The sequence below is a fragment of the Thermobia domestica genome, chromosome 2 (assembly GCF_964235325.1).
Source record: "Thermobia domestica chromosome 2, izTheDome1.hap1.1, whole genome shotgun sequence".
NCBI classification, from domain to species: domain Eukaryota; kingdom Metazoa; phylum Arthropoda; class Insecta; order Zygentoma; family Lepismatidae; genus Thermobia; species Thermobia domestica.
This window is the reverse complement of record NC_137455.1, coordinates 51257597-51283424: the sequence shown is the minus strand read 5'-3', so window position 1 is coordinate 51283424 and position 25828 is coordinate 51257597. Positions and strand designations below refer to the sequence as shown.

The 25828-nt window shown below is 36.5% G+C and overlaps 3 non-coding genes across 3 annotated transcripts; 1 reads left to right on the top strand and 2 right to left on the bottom strand.

Moving 5' to 3' along the window:
- Positions 1 to 18755: 18755 nt before the first annotated feature.
- Positions 18756 to 18827, top strand: TRNAP-UGG (transfer RNA proline (anticodon UGG)). Its single transcript has one exon. It is a non-coding gene; the product is annotated as a tRNA-Pro (tRNA).
- Positions 18828 to 19267: 440 nt separating this feature from the next.
- On the bottom strand, positions 19268 to 19383 carry TRNAL-CAA (transfer RNA leucine (anticodon CAA)). Its single transcript has 2 exons — positions 19346 to 19383; positions 19268 to 19313 (listed from the first exon to the last, which is right to left on the bottom strand). It is a non-coding gene; the product is annotated as a tRNA-Leu (tRNA).
- Positions 19384 to 23564: 4181 nt separating this feature from the next.
- On the bottom strand, positions 23565 to 23637 carry TRNAR-CCU (transfer RNA arginine (anticodon CCU)). Its single transcript has one exon. It is a non-coding gene; the product is annotated as a tRNA-Arg (tRNA).
- Positions 23638 to 25828: the final 2191 nt, after the last annotated feature.

Here is a 25828-nt window from a genome sequence, read left to right as displayed (position 1 = left end):
ACATCAGCGATGGCTTCCAAATTCAGCTACTACTGTATGCGGGCCGGGTGTCAGCGGGTGAGGAATACCGAGACATGTATAAATAGCCCATATTGATTGATACTAGTGTCAAATCCATAGTTTTCGCGGTCACTGAAATGAATGGTGATACTTCCACAGGTGTTGACTTCCAAATACAGCCCCCATGCGAAGAATGGGTATATTAAGCTAGTATTACAATAAATGGACTGCTTGGATGCCAAGAACTAGTACAGATAAGTACCATTCACTTCTATGAATAGGTATTTTTTAAAAGGATTTTTGTAAACACTAAGTTATAAAACAATGAACTACATACAGTAGTTATGGTTTTGGTTCCCAACATAAAAGAAATATGGATTGTTCATGAGATATTGAACTTCAACTTTCACTCCTGGAAAATTTCAATTTTGGAGTTAGGCCACTTGGCATCAAAGCAGTTCACTGTAAGATAAATACATTCCGCACATTAGTAACATAGTTGTTCAGGGGCCTTCGATTTCCATCCTCTCAAATGAAAGCTGAACGATTGCTTCATACATGCTGACTATATAGGAGAAATAGTGTATTAAGTTTTCGAGCTTTGGTGCGTATCCGTATTTACACTCTGATATAACTTTAAGTTCACACTCAAATCGAGCTAATTGTTTAATGCATTTCGAAAGCTTTTGTTTTTATGCAGCTCATTAAGGAAAATCTATTACATAATCGTAACATTTATGTATGATCTGTCAGGAAAGTAAATGTACACCTATTTTTCGAGTCTGGCATTCCTGCGCTCCATCCGTGGAGAGTATGAGAATTAAATCAATCAAATGTTTACTGAGGGGCAAAAAGAAAAGCTTAATCTGAATAAGACATTGCAGAGGGGCACAAGCTGTGAATACGAATAGTGCATTGTGTAAATAAAGGACGACACCGAAAGAGAAAGCCAGAAACAGCTGTTAAACTTACAAAAAAAGAGTAAAAATTGTCGAAGTGGGAACATAAAACACAAATACAACAAATACGCCGACAACTAAACGGTTACCATGCCATGATCCTGGTGTAGTGGTTAAGGTGCTGGCTTACAAATGCAAAGGACGCAAGTTCGAATCCTCGGCAAGGACATTTTTAAAAGTTTTTGTTAATAATACATACAACTCATGAGAGATGGTAAAAGAGGTCGTATTTAGTTTTTCGTAGCAATTATTATTGGTAATGTTTAGTACTGATAATACTTTTTGTCTTTGCGTATTGCTTTTATTCTTGTCTTCATTTCGAAAGAGAAGAATATCCGAACAAATGCCACCAAAATTCCTCATATTTTGAATGTAAACGCCATTTGCAATTAGTGAAGAATAAAAATTGAACGTTCCGATGTAGCTGCAAAAGGTAGAAACAAAAACATGGAAGTGGACCATACTCATGGTTATCAAAAATACAATTTCTACATGCCTTACACCTCCCGACCACGTTTCTACGTTAACAAGTAAGAGGTTTGTGTTTAGGTTAGGTTGGTCAATACGTTTTGCAAAGGGGCCCGGTTTAGCTCTGACGCACCACAGGTGCGAGAAGGGAGAAAAACACTTTTTCTCTCTCCCTCTGTGTATCTACTTATCTATCTATTTGTATATATATAACGCTATTTGTGAATGCCATAACCACCCTAATTTTCAGCGGATTGAGACGAAACTTGGCACAAATATTAATTGTTGAAATATCTTGATGAGTTCGTTAACCAGAATAATCAGATGAAAATGTTCAAAATGGTGGCCCTTCAAACTCTTAAAAAGTTCCAAGGGAACCAAATTTCGCCCATAAATAGGTATTCAGAAAGTTTGGACCCGATTAATCGCCTAAAGAAGGTTCACGCCCTTTCGCTACGGTCAGTTTTCTTTTCAGGAGGGGGTTATCTTCCTATTGGAACAAGATGATTGTTACTGATGATATGAAATTACACATTGAAAGTGAAGTAACTTGTATAACGTGTTATTTGAAAGAATAATATAATAAATGTGCATTCCTCTAACACAGAGAACTCATGTATTTCGAGTTCGGGAGCCTGAATGGCGAGGAGTGTTATTTGATTTGCTTTTTAGTAACACATTGCATTGCAAATAAAGGTAGGTTGTTTGTGGCAAGGTAATATCTTAATCAATTCTTCTTCAAACGTAATGATTGTAACGCCATATCTCCCTTACAAACAAAATATTAGCAATTTATATCGAGAGACTGAGAAACTGTAGAGCGATGGGAGCAACGTTGGACAGTATGCACTCATAGTACTCAGAAAAGTAAGCGATTTCAATGCAAAAGGAACGAAGAGTCATTGTCATGGGTAGTCATGGGGCCACGGCAGAGCCCTCTTTAGGCAAAGAGTCAATAACTTATATCGAGAGGTGATACTGGGATGGGACCAACTTTGGACACCGTGGACCCATAAAGCGCATCGAAAAAAATAGGGGGGGGCGCCAGCCAGCCTTACTTATTTCCACATAATAATATAAAATTATGTTGTCGAAATACACATACGAGTTAGCTACTAATATTTCATATTATTATTATTATTATTATCGACAGCGTCTTTTCATTACGTGTGCGTGTTTGACATGAAGCCAAAGAGAAGATCCATCATTCGTAGAAAGAATAATAGTCAGTTACTTTAACTGTGAACGACAGCGAAAAATACGAAAAGAGTGGACTACCTGAAGGCGTAAAGAAGCAATATTTTCTCTCAAATGGATAAAAAATCAAGCCGAGATTAATTCGAACTCGCATGGACGGCGCGAAAAGCCAGTGCTTTGTCCACTTTTTTTTTTAACTGACTCACTGAACGTGTTTCAGTAACTTACTTATTGCTAATTTTACTTGCTTCACTCGTTTAACTTGCTTTTTCTAATAACCTACAACGACAGAGACACGAACACAGAAACATCGAGAACAGTTAAAAATCTTAGATGCTCTCCCGCCGGGAATCGAACCCGGAACTCCATACACCAAAGGCGCACGTGCTAGCGACTAGACCAGCGGGAAGGGCACCGCTCTCTCCCTGTGTCGTTAGGGATTACGACCACTGTCTTGCCAGCTATCACTTCTGTGGGTTGTATACTATGATCACATGTTTCTTCTCTGCTGCAAGAGTAAAACCTAGATTATATGTAATACATGAGGTATTTAGACGTACATGCTCTTCATATAATGTAATAAAAGGGTCATGCTGGGAATAAGAAAAAGAACATTCCTTGGACAAAACGGAAACTATTGGCATCAGAAATATTTATCTACGAGCCATGCGCAGTAGTATATTTCAGAATAGTTACTGTTTTGTTCAGTAAACGAAGAAAGGGATATAAAAAAGCAAATATGTCGCGTCAACGAGATCGACCAGATTTGACAGGGGCGGAAGCAGATGTATAGTGATACAACAACTTCGCTCAGTTGATACGAGCCGAGCCGGTTGATATCACTACCCGAGTTGGTCTTCTGCTTGGGCTCAAGAATTCGACCGTGCAGGTCTCAGCCTTAATTTTAAGAACTACAGTATAGTTTTAAGTACTACAAGAAAAATACTTTTGACTCGACTCGGATTGAACTCGAGTCGAGTCGAATTTTGGCTCGACTCCTGCTCATCCCTATTCGTATTTGTATTTTGTTTCCACTTCAACAATTTCTACTCTTTTTTTTTCTTCGTTTACCCATTGTTTCTGGATTTCTCTGTCGGTGTCGTCCTTTATTAACACCATGCACTATTCTTATTCCCAGCTTGTGACCCGCTTCAATGTCTTATTCAGTTTAGGCTTTTCTCCTTACATTGACTTGACATGTGATTGATTTAATTCTCACTTTCCGCGCACGACCGATGAAAATGTTTTATTATTATTATTATTGCTATTATTATTATTATTATTATTATTATTATTATTATTATTATTATTATTATTATTATTATTATTATTATTATTATTATACTATTGAACTTGCACGGCGAAATTACTGTATAATACGATATCATTTCAGTAATTTTATTTCATTGTATGTTATTTAATTTATTAATGGGCACTAAATTGTCTCCAAATCAACGAATAAATTAACTACGGCATGCACTTTGGTGGAAATATCATTACATGAACATGTTTGGAACGAACCAATAATCTTATTGCAATGATATTTCCACCAAAGTGCATGCCGTAGTTAATTTATTCGTTGATTTGGAGACAATTTAGTGCCCATTAATAAACTAAATAACATACAATCGAGTAAAATTACAGAAATGATATCGTGTTATACAGTAATTTCGCCGTGCAAGTTCAATAGTATAATAATAATAATAATAATAATAATAATAATAATAATAATAATAATAATAATAATAATAATAATAATAATAATAATAATAATAATAAAACATTTTCATCTGTCGTGCGCGGAAAGTGAGAATTAAATCAATCTCATGTGAAGTCAATGTAAGAAGAAAAGCCTAAACTGAATAAGACATTGAAGCGGGTCACAAGCTGGGAATAAGAATAGTGCACGGTGTAAATAAAGGACGACACCGAAAGAGAAATCCAAAAACAGCAGGTAAAAGGAGAAAAAGAGTGGACATTGTTGAAGTGGAAACATAAAATACAAACACGAATAGGGATGAGCACAAGTCGAGCCAAAATTCAATTCAACTCGAGTACAATTTGAGTCGAGTCAAAGGTAATTTTCTTGAATTGAGTTCCGAGCCAAGTCGCTGTTTTCGAGGTCTAGTTTCGAGTTTAGTTGAGTTTGATAATGGCTCTCTCGCTCGTTCAGCTCGTTTTAACTCGTTTTGAAATATTGGCCTGATCAGACTGGAAAGCAAAAGCCATGAGAAATGTAAGCAGTAATGTGGAATACTTTTAGTGTTGCTCACGACAGAAGTGCGTCTCATCTCGTAATTTTAGTGCATCTCGTGGGGCAATTTTAGTGTATCTCGTCTCGTCTAGATAACGAGAAGACAAGAGTTTATTATCATTATTATTATTATTATTACGAGACAGCCTCAAATGTCGTAATCACCAATGTAAGTATATACTGTAGTTCTTAAAATCAAGGCTGAGGTCTGCACGGTCGAATTCTTGAGCCCAAGCAGAAGACCAACTCGGGTAGTGATATCAACCGGCTCGGCTCGTATCAACTGTGCAAACAGCTCGAGTCGGCTCGGTTGGGATGAGCTGATGACCCGAGCCGGCTTAGTTGGAACAAGCCATCGACTCAGCTCAATTGAGCCGATGGCTCGAGCTTTCTCGGTTGGGATGGGTCACCTACTCGGCTCATGTGAACCGGTTCGAGCCAGCTAAGTTGAAACTAGTTCATCAGCACGTTTCGACTCAGCTCAACTAAGCCGATGGCTCAAATCGGCTCGGTCGCGGTGTGGTGAGCTGTTGGCTCGGATCACTTCTCGATTCGATTCGATATTGAATGAGCTGTAAGCCGAGCCGCTCGAGCCGTTGAGGAGCCCAAACCCGGTCCCAGCTGTTTTGCATATGTTTGGATGAAGCCTATAACTTTTAACAATTTGTTGCTCGAGCCCGAATACTTGCCCCTTCGGAACTCAAACCCAGAACGTGACCGATGTCCTTGCCTTCTGAAGACTTCCAGACGACCGAGATCGACAGTCAATTAGCTTTTACTATTCAGATTCAAACCGTATATCTTTTAAAGATTATACATGGAGTTGATATAATAATAATAATAATAATAATAATAATAATAATAATAATAATAATAATAATAATAATAATAATAATAATAATAATAATAATAATAATAATAATAGTTTTAAACGTGCCCTGAAATTTGGCAAAACTTACTTAAAAGTAGAGATTTCGGGGAAAGGGTTCCGTACCTTCAAGACACACCTCTGCAACTACCAACATTTTAAACTAGAACCTTTTATTGAAGTTTCATGTAGAAAGTATGTTTTGAGGAAAATAACTGTAATAAATATAACTGAATATCAGGCGACAGTAAGGCATATAATAAACTAATTTTTAGAATATGCAGAGGTAAATATAAAAGCTTTGCTACAAAAATACCTACACAGAGCATAATTCAATGAGCTCTGAAACACAATGTAACGAAATAGCCTATGAGATTCAGTCTACAGAGCAATTGTTACTTAAAGAATGGACATACACTATTTCGAGAATCGAGACAAGACGGGAAATGTTTACGATACTTTTCGTCTCGTCTCGATTCTCATCTCCAAAGAGAGACGAAAATTTTGATTTAGCCCTGACCCGTCTCGAATGTAAAATGTTAATTCTCATGTTATTTTATTTGTTTTAGAAACGAGATGAGAAACTCCTCTTCTCGTGAGCAACATTAAACCAAACCGAAATATTCTTTCAAAATGTCACGTTTCTGCTTGTAATGGTATGACCTGAGCGATAATTTAGCTTCTAGCTTTTAATCTTCTACGAGATAATAATAATTATTATTATTACTATTATTATTCCTGAATATTTGATAGTTCAAGTATTGAAACATCCGAGTATTCAAATATCTGATTATAATAAAACGTATGTTATCGCTGATCAATCGCCATCAAAAATTCTAAAGTAAGAAAAAAAAAATTGCAACGTGCATTCGCAGAAGCACCTTGACCACTGAACCGCGATCGCTACGCGGTAAACGATCCGTCTTTAGTCTGGTTACGTTAGGTTTCTTTGTCTCCGCTTGCAAACTTGTATGTTATATTTTTCGATTCAAAATGTCTTTCGTATTTCTTTTATGAAGTCGGCAAAGTTTATATTAATAACTTGAGTTTTTCTTAAACCACTGGTTCACAAATTCGTTCTTTCTCCACACGAAACTACAAATATGACAGATTGAATTCTCATACTCCCCATTTCTTTCAAAGCAGTCGCCATTACCTGGTCAAAGACTTATTTCCGTCACGATTCATATTAACCAAAATAAATTCATTTTTCGGAAGCGGAACTTTCACTTTCCGGATTTCGCAAAATTATGGAATTCAGTTATACTCCGGAATTCAGAAGAATTTCGGAACTCGGAAAGAATCCGGAATTTAGAAAATTCCGGAATTGAGAAAAACTCCGACTTTCAAAAAAACCGGATTTTCCGAATTCCGGAATGTTAACGAAATCAGAAATTTCTAAATTACGGATTTTTCCGAATTCCGAAATTATTACAAAATTGGAATTTTCCGAATTCCGGAATTTGTCCGGCTTTACTTTCGGGAGTCCGAAAACTAATAATTCCGGAACGGGCTATCCCTAGTTTATACACAACCTTTCAGAACACTAAGCTAGTAGCTGTCTACAAACAAACAAGTAATGCAAAGCATGTTGTATACTGCAATACGTCATGTATTAAAATCCGACACCATGACCCTTTTATTACATTATATGAAGAGCATGTAGGTCTAAATACCTCATGTATTACATATAATGTAGGTTTTACTCTTCCAGCAAAGAAGAAACATGTGATCATAGTATACAACCCACAGAAGTGATAGCTGGCAATACAGTGGTAGTAATCCCTAACGACACAGGAAATGAGCGTTGCCATCGCCGCTGGTCTAGAGGCTAGCACGTGAGCCTTGGGTGTATGGAGTCTCGGGTTCGATTCTCGGCGGGAGAGCATCTATCATTTTTAACTGTTCTCGATGTTTCTGTGTTCGTGTTTCTTTCGTTGTAGGTTATTAGAAAAAGCAAGTTAAACGAGTGAAGCAAGTAAAATTAGCAATAAGTAAGTTACTGAAACGCGTTCGGTGAGTCAGTTAAAAAAATAGTGGACAAAGCACTGGCTTTTCGCGCCTTCCATGCGAGTTCGAATCAATCTCGGCTTGATATTTTATCCATTTGAAAGAAGGTATTGTTTCTTTTCGCTACAGGATGGATTTTCTCTTTGGTTTCATGTCAAACATGCTCACGTAATGAAAAGACGCTGTAGATGATAATAACAATAACAATAATAATAATAATAATAATAATAATAATAATAATAATAATAATAATAATAACATAATAATAATAATAATAATAATAATAATAATAATAATAATAATAATAATAATAATAATAATAATAATAATAATAATAATAATAATATGAAATATTAGTAGCTAACTCGTGTGTGTATTTCGACAATATAATTTTATATTATTATGTGGAAATAAGTAAGGCTGGCTGGCGCCCGCCTCCCTAATTTTTTCGATGCGCCTTTTGGGTCCACGGTGTTCAACGTTGGTCCCATCCCAGTATCACCTTTTGTTTTCTAGATATAAGCTATCGACATTTTGCGTAAAGAGGGCTCTGCCGTGGCCCCATGAGTACCCATGACAATGACTCTTCGTTCATTTTGCATTGAAATCGCTTACTTTTCTGAGTACTATGAGTGCATACTGTCCAACGTTGGTCCCATCGCTCTACAGTTTCCCGTTCTCTCGACATAAATTGCTAATATTTTGTTTGAAAGGGAGATATGGCGTTACAATCATTACGTTTGAAGAAGAATTGAGGAAGATATTGTTTTGCCACAAACAACACCTATTATTATTATTATTATTATTATTATTATTATTATTATTATTATTATTATTATTATTATTATTATTATTATTATTATTATTATTATTATACTTACCACAAATGGTGCCTACCTTTATTTGCAATGCAATGTGTTACTAAAAAGCAAATCAAATAACACTCCTCGCCATTCAGGCTCCCGAACTCGAAATACATGATTTACAGTTCTCTGTGTTAGAGGAATGCACATTTATTATATTATTCTTTCAAATAACACGTTACACAAGTTACTTCACTTTCAATGCGTAATTTCATATCATCAGTAACAATCATCTTGTTCCAATAGAAAGATAACCCCCTCCTGCAAAAAAAAAAAAAAAAACTGACCGTAGCGAAAGGGTGTGAACCTTCTTTAGGCGATTAATCGGGTCCAATATTTCAATAAGTTTCTGCACACAAATATTTCAGTAAAAGAGGAAAATTTATTCAAACTTTCTGAATACCTATTTATGGGCGAAATTTGGTTCCCTTGGAACTTTTTAAGAGTTTGAAGGGCCACCATTTTGAACATTTTCATCTGATTATTCTGGTTAACGAACTCATCAAGATATTTCAACAATTAATATTTGTGCCAAGTTTCGTCTCAATCCGCTGAAAATTAGGGTGGTTATGGCATTCACAAATAGCGTTATATATATACAAATAGATAGATAAGTAGACACACAGAGGGAGAGAGAAAAAGTGTTTTTCTCCTTTCTCGCACCTGTGGTGCGTCAGAGCTAAACCGGGCCCCTTTGCAAAACGTATTGACCAACCTAACCTAAACACAAACCTCTTACTTGCTAACGTAGAAACGTGGTCGGGAGGTGTAAGGCATGTAGAAATTGTATTTTTGATAACCATGAGTATGGTCCACTTCCATGTTTTTCTTTCTGCTTTTTGCAGCTACATGTGATCATAGTATACAACCCACAGAAGTGATAGCTGGCAAGACAGTGGTCGTAATCCCTAACGACACAGGGAGAGAGCGGTGCCCTTCCCGCTGGTCTAGTCGCTAGCACGTGCGCCTTTGGTGTATGGAGTTCCGGGTTCGATTCCCGGCGGGAGAGCATCTAAGATTTTTAACTGTTCTCGATGTTTCTGTGTTCGTGTCTCTGTCGTTGTAGGTTATTAGAAAAAGCAAGTTAAACGAGTGAAGCAAGTAAAATTAGCAATAAGTAAGTTACTGAAACACGTTCAGTGAGTCAGTTAAAAAAAAAAAAGTGGACAAAGCACTGGCTTTTCGCGCCGTCCATGCGAGTTCGAATTAATCTCGGCTTGATTTTTTATCCATTTGAGAGAAAATATTGCTTCTTTACGCCTTCAGGTAGTCCACTCTTTTCGTATTTTTCGCTGTCGTTCACAGTTAAAGTAACTGACTATTATTCTTTCTACGAATGATGGATCTTCTCTTTGGCTTCATGTCAAACACGCACACGTAATGAAAAGACGCTGTCGATAATAATAATAATAGTAATATGAAATATTAGTAGCTAACTCGTGTGTGTATTTCGACAACATAATTTTATATTATTATGTGGAAATAAGTAAGGCTGGCTGGCGCCCCCCCCTATTTTTTTCGATGCGCTTTATGGGTCCACGGTGTCCAAAGTTGGTCCCATCCCAGTATCACCTCTCGATATAAGTTATTGACTCTTTGCCTAAAGAGGGCTCTGCCGTGGCCCCATTACTACCCATGACAATGACTCTTCGTTCCTTTTGCATTGAAATCGCTTACTTTTCTGAGTACTATGAGTGCATACTGTCCAACGTTGCTCCCATCGCTCTACAGTTTCTCAGTCTCTCGATATAAATTGCTAATATTTTGTTTGTAAGGGAGATATGGCGTTACAATCATTAGGTTTGAAGAAGAATTGATTAAGATATTACCTTGCCACAAACAACCTACCTTTATTTGCAATGCAATGTGTTACTAAAAAGCAAATCAAATAACACTCCTCGCCATTCAGGCTCCCGAACTCGAAATACATGAGTTCTCTGTGTTAGAGGAATGCACATTTATTATATTATTCTTTCAAATAACACGTTACACAAGTTACTTCACTTTCAATGTGTAATTTCATATCATCAGTAACAATCATCTTGTTCCAATAGGAAGATAACCCCCTCCTGAAAAAAAAAAAAAACTGACCGTAGCGAAAGGGCGTGAACCTTCTTTAGGCGATTAATCGGGTCCAAACTTTCTGAATACCTATTTATGGGCGAAATTTGGTTCCCTTGGAACTTTTTAAGAGTTTGAAGGGCCACCATTTTGAACATTTTCATCTGATTATTCTGGTTAACGAACTCATCAAGATATTTCAACAATTAATATTTGTGCCAAGTTTCGTCTCAATCCGCTGAAAAGTAGGGTGGTTATGGCATTCACAAATAGCGTTATATATATACAAATAGATAGATAAGTAGACACACAGAGGGAGAGAGAAAAAGTGTTTTTCTCCCTTCTCGCACCTGTGGTGCGTCAGAGCTAAACCGGGCCCCTTTGCAAAACGTATTGACCAACCTAACCTAAACACAAACCTCTTACTTGCTAACGTAGAAACGTGGTCGGGAGGTGTAAGGCATGTAGAAATTGTATTTTTGATAACCATGAGTATGGTCCACTTCCATGTTTTTCTTTCTACTTTTTGCAGCTACATCGGAACGTTCAATTTTTATTCTTCACTAATTGCAAATGGCGTTTACATTCAAAATATGAGGAATTTTGGTGGCATGTGTTCGGATATTCTTCTCTTTCGAAATGAAGACAAGAATAAAAGCAATACGCAAAGACAAAAAGTATTATCAGTACTAAACATTACCAATAATAATTGCTACGAAAAACTAAATACGACCTCTTTTACCATCTCTCATGAGTTGTATGTATTATTAACAAAAACTTTTAAAAATGTCCTTGCCGAGGATTCGAACTTGCGTCCTTTGCATTTGTAAGCCAGCACCTTAACCACTACACCAAGATCATGGCATGGTGACCGTTTAGTTGTCGGCGTATTTGTTGTATTTGTGTTTTATGTTCCCACTTCGACAAATTTTACTCTTTTTTTGTAAGTTTAACAGCTGTTTCTGGCTTTCTCTTTCGGTGTCGTCATTTATTTACACAATGCACTATTCGTATTCACAGCTTGTGCCCCTCTGCAATGTCTTATTCAGATTAAGCTTTTCTTTTTGCCCCTCAGTAAACATTTGATTGATTTAATTCTCATACTCTCCACGGATGGAGCGCAGGAATGCCAGACTCGAAAAATAGGTGTACATTTACTTTCCTGACAGATCATACTAGGAAACTATCAACGTAAAGTGGACTCGACCTAGCCTCGTGGCCGCTGTGACTCAGTGGCACAGCTCTCACCCTTGGTGTGAGGACTCTGATTCTGTGTGTGTGTGTGTGTGAACTCCGCGGCTAGTGTACGCGTCTTTGCCGTGGAAGACTCGGTTTCAATTCCCGGCGCGAGCTCATGTAGTTCGGATTCCACGTTAATCAGTAGGTCTACATTTCATATATCCTCGCTGCTGAAAGAGACGGTAAAGTCAAAATCAACTCAACAATATATATGTGTGTGTGCTTATGTGAATTTCCTCGTGGCTGTATGGTTAACACATACGCCTTGATCGCGGGAGACTCTGGTTCGATTTACGGCGGAAGCTCATGAAGTTGTTACCGGTATCCCACTTTAAACTGTAGATCCATGCCTCATATAACCATAGATATGATATATATATATGCCTTTGATACACTTATTTTCCGACTTGGAAGCCATCGAAAATTTCCGGACACAGAGTCCCGTAGACCGAAAATGAGAAACATTGCTACAGATTAAAACAGTCATAGAAATTTAAGCTTTTTAGGCTAACTTAATCCTTACATATAATGCAACTAGCTTGGCCAAGTTATAATGGAGGAAATGCTATCATTGCAACACTCGTCAGGTATTACTATCCCCCCTCTCCTGCAGAATGAAAACCCTGACTAAAACTCAATATATATATATATATATATATATATATATATATATATATATATATATATATATATATATGTATATATATATATATATATATATATATATATATATATATATATATATATATATATAAAACTATTTTGTGTAATGTAACAAACAGTGGCGGATAGTATTCATGTTTCCTTGCAGAGGTCCTTACGAGGGTTCGCTTCCATCTTCCTCTCCCCAAGAACTAAAATAAATTAAAACATTGCTATTACTTGTTAATCTTGTACAAAGGACGCAATTAAAGTCCCAGTGTAACACCCCTTCACATTTAGATTTTTCCCCTGGAAGAAAACCAGTTATTATTGTTTCTTGATTTCTCAGTCTCACCTACATAAACATACGAATAGAATTACAGGATAGGACATGTTTAGAGTGCTTGCACGTGACATCTAACTATATTTCTCATCAAATGTGTCACAGATGAAAATTTCCGTTTGTACTGCCTCTATTTTCTGGTACATATGTTTCATTTGTGTTATGTTGCTAAAATTCGTTAGGAAACAAGTACAGACTCCGCCTGTGTGCCTGACAAAACGTAAATGTACTGGATAATTATTTCTTCTCTTTCTTCCAGAAAAAAAAGTAACCCATCTCATGTCGGCTAACAAAAGGATGTAGCGGACCAAAGATAGCCGTTGTTTATCTAAGGTCGTTACACAGCAGGGGTTTCATTCAGTCAGAGGGAAAAGAAAAAATAATTTAAGGTTTCTACATTTGTTTTGAAGTGCAATATACTTCTTCCTTTTATTTTAAGAACCATTTCCTTCTCATTTGTCTGCATCAGAAAAAAAATGCAAAAAAATCACTAGAATGTGCCTATTTACCCAAAGTACGTACTAGAGCACTAGTTCAATAGTAAAATCACTAAATCTAGTACGAAATCATAAATGTGGCATCCCTGGGTTGGAGCGAAAGTAATGGTTGGAGTAAAAACTAGTCCGTATTTCTACTGCGTTCTGTTGTTGAATTCACAGAAATGTTCAAAAATAAATTCAAGAAGTAAAACACGATCCTACAAAAGACTGTTTACTTGCTCCTGAAACTCAAGTGCGCAGTCATGTTGAATACTTCTGTCCCTTTCTACTTTACAACTTGAGGTGGGATGAGGGTCAGGATAGATCTAGTGATATACCGCTAAAGGAAGTGCTTCAGTACAGAGTCCGAAGCGGTATGTATTGTTTATACTACTTACAACGTTACCCCCCACATAAAATATAAATTCACCCTTTCTCCCTTTCCTTTTTCGAATATAATGAACCGACTCTTTTGCTGAAGAAAGATGCTAAAAGAAAATTGAAACATCTGTGTCTAAACTTTCTTTGAAGCGCAGTCTTTTGTATTTGTAAGGTTTTGCGAGTGTTTTCGAGATAGTCAAATCTTTTACCATGGACTGCTGCTGCGAACTGACCGTGAGTAAACACCCGATCTCGCTGTGCTCAATTTCTCTCGCACACGTGAAATGGGTTTGTTGTTTCCAAAACAAATAGGAAGTTACCTTTTGCTTTTGCATTTCTGCACGCACAGAGGTACCATTGTTGTTTTAATGATCAGAAGAAATATCAAAACCATCCGATATATATGATACAAAATAGCTAACAGAGGGAGGCAAAGATAAAAGTAGGCCTATACCAAGTTTTCCGCGTGGTACCATTATGGAGAATAAATATTTGATAAAGTCACGTAGATGCGCTTAAACCTATTCTATCTGTCCTTATAATTTTTCTGGTCTCATCAATTTCTCAGGAGAATACGTACAACATATGTCCAAATTCCATATATACTCTTTCTAAACTAATGAGTAAACTCATTAAGAACACTAAATGATATCAATAAACAGGAAAGAAAACAATACTTTATACTTCTATCATTTGGTACACATCTCTATGAAGCACAGCTTGTTTCTTTTCGAAATAGCTCCTTCGTGTCACAGCTGTGGTTAGTTTTGTTTTGTGTTAGGATGAAAGAGAGAAATGCAACATTTGCTTCGCGGTGAAGTTATATATATTATTAAGATGAGCGGTGATAAGCGAGGTTTAACAAAGAGTGCCTTTCGGATGCACAAATTAACGGGTAGTTGCAGTCCGTGTTGAGAATCGAACCAAAGCTATGTAAGACATGTTAATATTGAGCTCTTTTGTGGTAAAAGTGAACTTCAGAAACACACAAAAGACTTGAAACATCAAGCTAATGTAAAGCAATTGAAAAATAGCCTACCTATCGCTGCATCTTTTCTATGGCTAGGAACATGCAGTGTGTAGCAACAAGAATCGTGTTAAGGACTTTTTTTCGAACATAACATTCTCTTCCACACCATAAAAGACAATATAATGTTTGTTAAAAGAAAGTGCACATAATATTTTTAATATTGTTTGTGATCCTATCATGCATAATTATAAATAATGCCTTTCATACTACGAGAATGAGTTCAACTATACGTCATGGCCTCTCTAAAACGGTGTCGCGGTGGCTCAGTGGTAGATCGTTCACCTCTGGTGCTTGGGGACTCTGGTTCGATCCCAGCTCGCACCAAGTGAACTTTGTGGTGGACAAACACCGTGTGCGTGGGTTTCCTCGGGGTTCTTTCGTTCCTCCCACTTTCTTCATTCCATGATTTCACTAATTTCTCATCATCACTCCTCTCCTTTAGCCTAACCGGCATAATCGTGGGACGTAAAACTCAAAGATTTCACTTCATTTTTTCCCTCGAAAGCGATATCTTTCAAAATTATTTATTGTTAGATATTGTAAATTTACGGTATCTATTTTAGTGGACGGGAAATTTTGCATCTAATCGGATAATTTCATGGCTTCTAACAGGAATTCGCAGTTACGAAATTTGCATCACTGTCTTTTGAAAGGATGCCTAGAAAAAATACTACTAGAAAATAACTGAAAACACAAAATGGATTTGATAGCCAAATGCACGTCATCTTGGTGCGTCATCATTTTTCTTTAAATATTTGTATTTAGTATTAGATTAGAGTTTAGTGTCCCTTTCAGCATCAAGGCTATATGAGACGTGAACTTACAAATTAACGTGGCTTCAGAACCACAGGAGTTCCCATCGGAAATCGAACCTAGGTCTCCCGCACCAAAGACGCGTACGCTAATCATATGGACAAGGGTGTTCGATATTTAGTAATGTGTACATAAAGTTGTGAAATTGCGCTTGTATAATGGAATGCAATTCCTTCTACTGACATAAACCTTCACAATACTTAGCTGGACAAAGTATCTTTAAAAAGAAAATGTCACTCTTTATGTTTCAGTTCCTGGTTCGACTGAAGGATGGAACAAATTGCAATGAGCGTTTTTGGATCCTATTTTCTGTAGTTGATTCATCATAAACTTGGTATTTGATACGGTGGTAACTATTACACTTATTTGGTGTTTATTTCTAAATAATAAGTCCTAATACAACTTCATAAAGTTGTAATTCTTCTTTAGTTTGTATTACTTTACACAATGACAAATCCAAAAGGTATGTTGTATCGGTGCAGTATCAGTTTTTCACGTTTTTCAAAATGTTCCAAAACCCAAAGAATAATCTTTAATTTCTGATATTTTAGTCGTCACAAATTACAATTTTATAATGTAGTCAATGTTTATAATTACTGGGCAGTTGGGCGTTTAAACTAATGACATCATAATAAAGTCAAAACCATAATTTTGAGCTGAATTGATTCTGAGTTTAACGTCCCGTTCAGCAGCGAGGCTATGTGAGACGTGGACCTACTGATTAACGTGGAATCTGAACCACATGAACTCCCACCGGGAATCAAGCCCAGGTTTCCCACGCCAGAGGCAAGTATGCTAACCGTTAGCCACGAAGGAGCTCCACCATAATTTTAGTGGGCGATAAGAAATATCTCGCCAGTGCTTTTACAATAAATAAAATTTTATAAGTATTAAAGAATAGTGGTAAGAGATTTTATAATAGCTCATTTATTTATGAGATATGAGTATTTTGAAAAAAAAAAAACAACTAAAGAATAGGTTGGCGGAAGCACAAAAGACTCGTAAAATAAACTTTCTTATAAATACATACGCACCTTACTCACCTTTTATAATTGATATGCTTACGTTCTCCATAAAAACAGAAATTCTCTTTTAGTGATACTTTACACAAGATCATGAAGTGGGTTCAAATTTAATTAAAGGCAAAATACAATACAATAATCCTCAAATATTGCCTCAAGTGAGTTTAAAGATTTCTAAATACTAGTGCGAAACCGGGCTCTGCCGTTGCGATCGATTTACAGGTCTTGAGACGAAAGTAAGAAGGGTCTTACGCACACAGTAAGTAAAAACAATTAATATGCCTGTAACTTTCTCCCAAATGGGTGTATCTTAAAACTAACCTCACCATTATTTTTCTAATTAAATTCTAGCCCGAAATTATGTATCATATTACCCTATTCCCATTTTGAAAACTTGACCTTAATTCAAAATGGCGGATTTCAAGAAAGCTGCCATCAAGGTCATATCTACCATACGACTTCCCCCCAGGACTTATATGTATCCACATGGTTTTTCTTCACTTTTCTTCATTAACGCTCCGTTTACAAAGGGTAGTAAGGGACTTCTGTAGTAATCTCTAATAACCACATCACAACTCTTAAAAGTTATTTTAAAAAAATAGAAAACATGCACCATGGCAAAAATTTGTCATCACAAGTAATGATGCATACATGCCTTCTATCAGCAAAAAAAGTTTTATTGAAATTGGAGCCGGACATTTGAGTGATGTCCCTTGTGGGATGTGATTGAACGTGACGTCAGAACACATCGCCCCCCTTCCCGGAATTTACGGGAATTAGGTGAGCTGAGTGAGCACATGTGGTGCCAGCTCTCTCCAGCGACCTATCAATGATCATTGCGTGTATGCCAAGACGTGTCGCCGTTTATATCCATGCCAAAAGTCGACATACTGACAATTAGGTAGGTAGTCATGGTGGTCTGGCTGATGTGTGCGTATATTTTAACTCGTACATTTTGTCTCGACTCGAATTTCGAGACGTCTCGACTCGAATTCGAGTCGAGTCGAGACAGAGACTGTCGAGTCGAGACACGAGTCGAGACAGAAACATATTTTCGAGTCGAGACACGAGTCGAGACAACATTTTCTCGAGACGAGTCGAGACAGGCTTAAATCTCGACTCGACTCGACTCGAATGCATCCCTAGTGATCATTGATTTCTTTGCCTGCTTTTTCGTATGTGATGCAGCCATTGTAACATCAAGAAATTCCTTTGGTCATTTTCCACTCCAGGTAGATCTTCTTAATAAGTGAAGTCAGTACTTTCATTTGCAATGTATTTTAATCTCTTGAACAAATCAGCTGGTATGTCGTCGTCTGCAGTGACTTTCATCCTTCGCATGTCTTTGATGGCTTGTAGTTCTACTATTCGGATGAGGTTAGATTTACCTTGAAGTTGCATCACCTGAGCGTGACGTAATGTTAAGTGGTATTATAATAGGGGCAAAGGTGGCAAAAAAACGAGTCCTGCGGGGTTTCTAACTAACTCGTATTCAATTACATGAATACATTTCCGAGAATCTGCTTCCAGTGTATTCCTTAGGAACACATCCGATCATCTTGTTAGTTGGTTCTTATGGGACTAATTATTAGACGTTCTATTACCGGCATGATTTAACATAAATCAACTTGTATATATGAAGTGTTTATTCACCAGTTCCGGCACAAATGTTTGGTGATGTATTTTGTGGTAAGATGTGGAATTAGTGGAAAGAGTGGAAGATGTGCAAATAGTTTTAAATTTTAGTGGACACAGTGAAAATATGGTAGCCCTAGCTTTGGCATGCCTACAGTTTGAAAAAGATCCGCATATTTTATTGATGCATATTCTATAGGCAGTAATCCGATTATGGAATTCTTTCAGTGAGGAAGGTTTTGTTGGATATAAGTGGAGAATATGTAGGGCTATCTTATGTGAATTCTGAAAATAAATGTGACTGAGATCTGTCAAACAGAAATGAAAACTGAGTTCTTAAAACAACTAATAGAGGACACTGACATAGCAAAACATGACAATCATTATCAGGATAACGAAATGTACTGTACTGGAACACATGACACAATTTTTCTTCTTGCGGATAGAAAGTTCTTAGCAGATAAGTGAATAGCAAAGGAATGTAGGTAGCTGGCTCGTTGGTCTAGGGGTATGATTCTCGCTTTGGGTGCGAGAGGTCCCGGGTTCAAATCCCGGACGAGCCCTTCATTTTAAGCTTGCAGTCATATAAACTTCGAATCATGATGGTTCTCTATCATTAAGTTGTGTAATGTATTGTTTGCGAGTATATGTGTTCTGATAATCGGAAAATTCGTTTTGTTCCAAACGAATGTCCTGGGAACAGGGGCACATGCATGGGCGTTCTACCGGGCCGAAACCACTTCCAAATCGCAACATACATACATACATACATACATACATACATACATACATACATACATACATACATACATACATACATACATACATACATACATACATACATACATACATACATACATATATATATATATATATATATATATATATATATATTAGAAAAATTATTTCGTTTTATCAAATAAAATGGTTGAAATTGCAATATCAAGTTATTTTATTAAAAAGTTAATTTTGGGAAAGAACTTTCTTTTAAATACTAAAAGTTTGTCAGGAGTGGGATTCGAACCCACGCCCTCATAAGAGGACCAGAATTACTCAGGACCTTTAAACAGGCAAGTTTGCACTTGAGTCTGGCGCCTTAGACCGCTCGGCCATCCTGACGACGTCGCCAAAGCCTTGTTGCACTTCTATTCGCCACGCATGACGCCTTCAATGTCTCATGGAGAGCATAGAAAATATGTGTCAAAGTTCATTATTTTAGTTGAGAAACGGCGACTCTCTAGAGTTCGTAGAGATTCATGGGAAGCAATTATATTCGGGAGAAGGCATATAACTTATGTGTGTATCATTTCTTTGTGTAGCAATGTGCTAAACACATTGAAATTTGCAGAGCAATTGAGATATTTAGCATGGCATTTTTGGTAGCAAAAAGTAATAATTATGCTAATTCATCAAATGGAAGTCCAAACCAACTACACATGAAAGGTAGAGATTATATTATTACACACGTTGATAAAACTGAAATGAACTTCGTTTCACATTGGCAATCCATAGCAAACTTCCAAACTATGCGAATTTAATATGGAAGTAGTAAATTTTCGTTATAACTTTCGTTTGCAGTAGAGGAATAATATCAGAGATGGAATCTATTTCTAGAGTGCTGATGACTTCATATCAAAAACAATTTCTTTCAATTTTTTACAATAATTATTATATATGGAATCAATTGAAACCGGAATTGTTTTAGCTTCCATACTGGCAGTTTCAGTAGAAGAATATGGAGATGAGAGGGAATATATTTGAGTACGCTGTATCCACGTTAAAAAGCACTATTTTGTCTTCTATTATCGTTTCTTTTCTATGAGAATTAATGTTGGAATTGGAAAAGGTAGTTATTTGCATTGCTTTTGATAGCAAGAGAGGAGCAAAGTTCAGAAATAAAATTTATCCTTAGGGTTCAGAATCCATATAAAACTCCTCACTATCTATTATTTTTCACAATGACAAATTAATGGTGAAACCGTAAATCAAAGACTTTTACCACTTCCGGTTTGTTTTGGTAGAGTGATGAAGGTGAATATTACGCTAGATTATATAAGAAAAAAACATTTCTTTTGAATCTTAACCGTTTTTGCTTTTGGTGATCAACGTTAAAACTAGAAATGGTTTATTTCTATTACTTGCGGACCCCGATTTCAAACAACCACTTCTCGCTATCTCTTTATTGTTTTATTCTTGATATGTGTAGGTCGAGAAACGAATGGACATAGCCGTTCTTCAATATTTCCTATATTTGTGCATAACAAAGTTTGGAAGTCTAAAAGAAAAACTGAGAGTGACATTTGTCAAATACAGTAAAATCTGAGTTTTTAAAACAACTAGTATTAGGCACTGACCTAGTAAAATATAACAGCCATTATCAATATTACAAAACGGGTACTGTACTGTAACACGTAACACAATATTTCTTGTTCCAGTTAGAAAATTCTCAAGAGATAAAATAATAACCAACGGCTTCTATAAATGGCTCGTTGATCTAGGGGTATGGTTTCCGCTTAGGGGGCGAGAGGTCACAGGTTCAAATCCCGAACGAACTCCTTCGTTTTTAATACGTATTAATCATGTCGTATCGCAATGTTTCTGTATGGTCAAGATGTATAATATATCGTTTACAAGTACTGTATATATGTTCTTCGGATAATCAGTAAATTTGTTTTGTTCTAAATTAAATAACAAAATGTGCTGGGAACAACATAGAATCCGGTAGTTTGGAGTTTTTCTCCTCCCGGAACGAAAGCTTAGATCTTTCTGGATTTTTCAGGATCAATTAATATATTAGATTAATAATTTGTTGTCAGCATGTTATTACTACAAAGTTGTAATTATCCCGAAATGTTACAGAGGTAAAATTTGCACCCCGTTCTTTACACACATCCTTTCGAGGAAGAATTAAGAGATACAAACCTCTCAAGGCGAAAGTCAAACTTCTGCAAAGAATTATAAAACAGTTGGAGACATTTTTCTGTGATTAATTCGCCCCGTTATCTCAGGCGGGAAAACGAATGGGCATAAACTTTCGTAGACTGGCCAGACATAAATTTAAAAAATGAAAGTAAACAACTTCGCATTGCATTATAGAGGGGTCTTATACAAACTGTAGAACGGGTATTATAATATAGTAAGTTATGATAAGGGGTCGATTTTTTTCGCTTACCTGGTTTCGAAAACTTTTCCAAACGCTCCTGTTTCAACAGGGTCAAGAAGCTAAAGACACAAACACTCCAAACAAGAACATTAAAATGAAATGAATTTGTTATAATGTAGAAATATCAAATCTCGTGAATATTGGAACGTGAAAGCTGATTTCAAAAGTTGAACATAGCATCATAAAAAAAAAAAAAAAAATGACGCATACACACACACACAAACACCTGAAGTGAAACTACGTATAAGATTCCATATGTTTACGCCAACAGCTAATGTATTGAGTTAATAAACTCCCTTTTTGTATCGAAAATGTCAACTTCTATTTTCTTATCTAAAGCTTACCAGGAGTCTCTTCTTTCTGCACTTGGAGTAATTCTAAATTTACAGTGAAAGCCCGATGTAACGCGGTAGGAGACACACTACAACCTCCAGTATATAAGCTACAATTAAATCGTCACAATGGTTTTAAATCTACAAATTACCTGCATGCTAACACCATCTACCTAGCTATTGGCGTAAGACAGGCTGGCAAGCACGCTGCGGAGCGGTAACTGTTCACTACTAAGAATTAACGTTACTCAAAGTCTGAGATGCTTTCCTTTCATAATAAGGATTTCTTTAACTACTGAAGGCAGATCGATAAGGCTCCTCTTCGATTGTGTTATACTATTTTGTTTTTAAAACTAGAAGAATAAAGAGATCATACTTAATCTATATTGGGTACACTGGATCCAGTTAAAAAGCAGTTTGTCACCTTTTATTACCGTTTCTTTCTGCGGGAATTAATATTGAAGTTGGATACCGTAGTTATATATCCACTGCTTTCGGACCAAGAGAGGGATAATGTTCAGAGTTAGAACTTACCTTTAGAGTTCAGAAGCCAATAAAACTCCTCGCTATCTATTCTTGTAGCACATTGGCCAAGCAGTGTTGGAACCGAAAATCTTAGATTTTCACCACTTCCGGTTTGTTTGAGTAGAGGGATGAAGTTGGAAATGATTACATAACAAAGCCATTTCTTGTGGATCTTACCGTTTTTCGTTTTGGTGTTCATGATTCAAACCAAAAACGGTTTATTTCTATTACTTCCGGACCAATTTCAAACAACCATTTCTCGTTGTCCCTTACCATTTTTAACCTAATACTGGTCGATCCATAGGCTAACGGACATATCCGTTCTGCAAAGTTTCCTCTATTTATGCAGAGCATAGTTTGGAAGTCTAAAAAGAATTTTAAAAATGCATAGTTCTCACTTCTCAGCATTTGCATAGTAAATTCTGGAAATGAACTCTGTGATTGACATTTGTCAAATACAGTAAAAGCAAATTTCTTAAAGTAGCTAATAGAGGGTAATGACATAACAAAAGATGACAGCCATATTCAAGATGACGAAACGGGTACTGTACTGGAACACGTGACACAATATTTCTTGTTCCGGTTAGAAAGTTCTCAATAACTCTTGAACCACCTGATCGATCTCGATCAAATTTTCAACATAGATGACGTTCGGGCCTGGGATGATATTTATCTATTCATTTTGACAATAGAAGTTAGGGGAGGGGAAGGAAGGAGTAACAAATAAATAAAACTTCATAACTATTGAACCAAACGATCTATCTCAATCAAATTTTTAATATAGATGAGGTTCAGGCCTGAGATGTTTTCTTTTTATCATTTTACTTTGACGTTAGAATGCAGGGGAAGGGGAGATTATATAAAAAATAAATGAAACTTAATAACTCTTAAACCACCAGACCGATCTGGATCAAATTTTCAACCTACGTAAGTTCGAACCCGAGATGCTTTTTATCATATCACTTAGACGGTGTAACTTAATGGAGGGGAAAACACATTTAAAAATCATCGAAAATGGCAATATTAGTGTCGAATTTAGAGGTGTTGGGATCGCTGAGATAAACAGTGACAGTTCTGATGCCACTTAAATCCAAACACAGCTCCGCAACTTGGGTCAGGTAATAATAAAAAGAGACTAACTAACGGAATATATTACTATTTCTTTCTTAGTTTAACCCAGCGAAGCGGGTAATTGATGCTTGTATAAAGTAACAATAATATCTGTTAGGAGTAGAATTTTCTTCATTCGTCAGTTATTGAGAAATAATAATAAAAGGCAATACCCCTGGTGGGACTCGAACCCACAATCCCCGGTTTAGGAGACCGATGCCTTATCCATTAGGCCACAGGGGCTACGTGCAGATATCACTCACACGTGTACTTGCGAACCTCGCAGTCGCTGAAACTTTCGCTCTAAATTATCCTGAACTCGTGCTTCCCGTTTTTAGTCGAAGTTGAGCTCACGCAGTCAGTGCACTCACTGCCAGTGAAGACTTCAAAAATGCCAAGAGTAAAACCAGTGTTGCCGGTGGCATATAGGAAATTTTATTAAAGCTAAGCTCATCTTACGACAGCTTTATAAATTAAAAGGCTATTTGTCGCAAGAAACAAGACTATATCTTGTTAACACTCTCATTTTGCCTCTGTTCGATTACTGCGATTCAATATATGGTAGCTCTCTCTCCACTCAAAATACTAGGGCAATTCAGAAAATACAGAATTACTCTATACGCTTCTCTCTCAATTACAGAAAGTCTCAGCATATTCTGCCGGTAGTAGTGTAGTTGCACATCTCATACACCCTCAGTGTTGAAAAGGGACACTAAACTCTAATCCAACCAAAAATCAAGCGTTATTATTCTCATTATGCACTTAAGGCTAAGGGAGACGGTAATGATGAGACTGAATGAAATGGTGGAATGAAGAAAGTAGGAGAAAACAGAAAACCTTAAGAAAACCTGGTGTTTATCCAGGGCTGAGACCAATTCAGGGACGCAAAGCATTAGAGATGAGACGCAAAGCTCTACCACTGAACCACTGTTTATTAATTTCAGAGTATAGGATTATTATTCGCTGCCGAGTAATAATCAAAAAACTTAACAAAATGCGACTGAAATGCAATGCAATGTCCACCGTTCAAAAGACCATGTAATGACCATTCGAAAGAGATATAATTCGATATACACATTGGACATTCTCATTCGATATACATATTGCGCTATAAGATACTTCAGAACTAGCAGATTATAGAATACACTTTCGTTTGCTCCTACGTTGATTCTTGCAGTCGAAATTTGCGATTGAATTTCGACCTGTTCCTTGTTTGCTTAGAACAATGACCGCCATGTTTATACGTCATCTGTCGTTTCAGGGAAAACTAAGCGCCGCTCAGTAGGGAGATGGCTTAGCGAAAGATAGAGTGCATGGTTTTTAAGTGTGCGACGTTGCTAACGAAGCAAAGGATATCAATAAAGGTTACCTTTTTTTAAATATTATTGATATTAAGAAAAAAGGTAACAGAATTTAAACCTTCTTTAAAAAGTAATTGATTTGTCTATTTATTTATTACCAATTGTTTGAATATATGGCTACTTCAATATTTAAGAATAAAATTGTAGTGTATTGATATAAGATTATACAACAAAATATCTAGCATATGTTATTACTCACAGTAATAAAATCAATGCATTGAACTTACTAAAGCACTTATATATGTAACTAGTGTTACTTCCTTTAAGAGTACAGCACAATCAGTGCGTATGAACCATGTACTTATGCAAGTTTTTGCAGTGAATCGTAAAATTTGGTACTTAAACATATAAAAGGTCAACATTTCACATGACATCAATTACATGAGGGTAGCACATTCGGAAGGGGGCCGGTCCGAGAACTTATCAGCCGACCCTTGTATGTAGCCCTATTAATAAGTCAACTAGATCCTTTCCATTTCAAGTGTGCCCTCGGAAAATATGTGAAACATACTTTAACACCTCTCGGCCCTTTTACAGAGGAAACTTTCTCTTTGTTTTGGGGGAAAGAAGTGAATGACGTCTGCTGTGTTGCCAATTTGTCATTGTACCGTTTGGTCTTTGCAAGTAAAGATCGTAGGCTACTTAGAATGGTTAATAAGACAGCGCACAGCAAATCCGTGAATTAATTCAATGTGGCAGCCCTGTCTGCATCCAATTATTAAAAAATCTCGGCCTAAAATACGGCCTCGGTATTTTACACACACCGAACACAACGCCAGCAAGGGCACACTTGAAATAGAGAACCTCTAGTGGTTAACGATATTCCTAATCATATATCGTTTAATAATTATGGATATTAAAATATGTGAATATTTCCATGTTGAAATATTCCAGTGCGAAGAGTTTTTTTCTTCTTTTTCGCTTCTGTGTCCTTCTCTAGTTTGTTATGATTTTGCACCTTAAGTAAAACTCATACAATTTTTTAATAATTAGATTAAAATAACTCAAAAGTGCAAGTCAAAATTTGGAGAATATATCGAAAACTAGTAGGTTATAAAATATAATAAAAATGT